This window comes from Acomys russatus, chromosome 3 (assembly GCF_903995435.1).
Source record: "Acomys russatus chromosome 3, mAcoRus1.1, whole genome shotgun sequence".
NCBI lineage: Eukaryota > Metazoa > Chordata > Mammalia > Rodentia > Muridae > Acomys > Acomys russatus.
In genome coordinates, this window is record NC_067139.1 from 34,092,434 (window position 1) to 34,094,799 (window position 2,366).

Consider the following 2,366-nt stretch of genomic DNA (forward strand, 5'->3'; position numbering starts at 1 on the left):
TGCAGACAGCCACCCAAGCTGAGCAATGGCCGGAGAGCAAAACACACCAAGAAAAACAGTCAGGGAAGTAGCAGATTGGACAGACACCTGCCAAGAGCCAACAGATGTGAGGTGCATGCCACACAGGAACACATGGCCCTCTGAGGACTAGGTACAGCTGCCCAGCATGACACAGAACATACACATCTATGGCAGAGCACTGAGCAAAGAGAACAAGCTACAGAAACCACCACAGCATGACCAGGAGTCAGGGGACATGTGTGTGCACGTGCATTAGGAGCGTACACGCTCGTGTCTGAAAATGGCAGCAAAAATGGGGGTTAGGGGTGGGGGAATGTCAGAAGAGCAAGCTGTTCATGGCAAAGACCCAGATCTGGGGGAAACTCTTTTGCTTTCTTTCTCCCTTTTTTAAACAATAAAAACACCGTGAAAATAAAGGAAAAGTGAGTCAGTGCCTCTCACTTCCTGATCACGCTGGAGATTCCACAAGGACTTCTGCAGAGACCCCATCAGCAGAGAGAAAAGCTGACCCCAAGCAGACAGAAGCCTCCCTTCCTGTTTCCCCCAGCTTCCGGGCTCCACCATTCTTTTGTTTCCACAGCTTCCCACTCGCGCAGGAGGAGCTGCGGTTTCCATTTTCCTGCAGATAAAGCTCCGCTGGAACAAACCCCAGGGTGGGTGACTCGCCACCAGGGCCACCAGGCCCAGCCCAGGCCACCCCACCTGAAGTCCAGCCCCAGCAAGTGTGCCAGCCGCCTTGTCCAGTGCTGCAGGCTGCTGAAAGGACCGGCCCACCATCACGAGTGGGTGTGACCTTGCCAAAAGGGTCTTTGTAGATGTGCCTCTGTTGAAGATCTCCACGTGGGTCATCTGGGTGGGGCTTAAGGCTAGACAAGTATCCTTATTATATACAAAAAGAGACACAGAAGAGGTGGCCACGTGACAAGGCAGAGCCTGACAGTGATTTAGTCATTAGCCAGTGACACCTGAGACCACATGACAATGGCAGACAGGACAGCTCGCTGCCCTGCTCATGCCTTGCCCTCATGGCACCTACCATCCCCTCTCCCAGGGGAGCTGCTGCCACTACTTTGGTCTCAGTCATCCGACATGACACTACGCTCACCACTCTGTGTGCCAAGAGCATGGATAACTCACTTCTGCTCCAGACCCAAGAACCCTGGTGTGAAATGGTTAGTGCTGTCAGCTTCACCAAACAGAGGAGACAGAGCTCTGGGAGTGACTCTGGGGGACTATTTAATTACATTCATTGATGTGGCAAAACCATCTTTTGTTGGTTGGTGGGTTGGTTTTTCAAGACAGGGTTGCTCTGGGTAGCCCTGGCTGTCCTGGATTTGCTTTGCACACCAGACTGGCCTCGAAGTCACAGCGATCTGCCTGCCTCTGCCTCCCCAGAATGCAAGGATTAAAGGTGTGCGCCACTATACCCATCTTTAGGGTAGAGCTGTATAAAATGGAGCCGGTGAACTGAGTACTAGCAAGTATCTATCAGTCTCTATTCTGAGGTAGACACGATGTGACCAGCGGCTTGAAGCTCCCCCCCCCCCCCCCGCCTTGACTCTCTCACCATAATAAACTATACCTTGAACTGAAAGACAAAATAAACCTGAGCTCTTTTAAGTTGCTTTCATTGGAGTAATTTTTTCAAGAAGATTTATTTATTATATATTCAGTATTCTGCCCACATGTGTGCCTGCCCGCCACAGGAAGGTACCAGAACTCATTACAGATGGTCATGAGCTACCATGCGGTTGCTGGGAATTGAACTAGGGACCTTTGGAAGAATAGACAGTGCTCTTAACCTCTGAGCCATCTCTCTAGCACTCATTGGAGTAATTTAACACAACAGGAAGAGACGCTAAGACAAGGCTAGGACACGGATAGACGAGAGTGGCAGTGTAGTTATCCTCACCAAACTGAGACACTCTCTGGGGAGACGAAGGAGACTCAAGAAGCTCAAGGTGGATGGCACCCGAGGAATGGAATCTGAGGCTGACTCCTGTTTCCACACACATCACCACACATGCATGTGAAAACACACACACACACTTGGGGCTTGCTTCAAATTTCAGATAGTCTTTCTACTGAAAAACACCGCATGACCTTAATGAGATCATCTTGTAGATGGGACCATGTCTAAACATAAAACATTGGGGGGGGGTGGGGGCTAGGAGGCGAGATTGTTGAGACAGGGTTTCTCTGTGTAACAGCTCTGGTTGTCCTGGACTCACTTTGTAGACCAGGCTGGCCACAGAGATCTGCCTGCCTCAGTCTCCCCTATGTTGGGAATAAAGCTGTGCACCACCACGCCTAGCTATAAAAAAATTTAAATACACAGCCTGCAC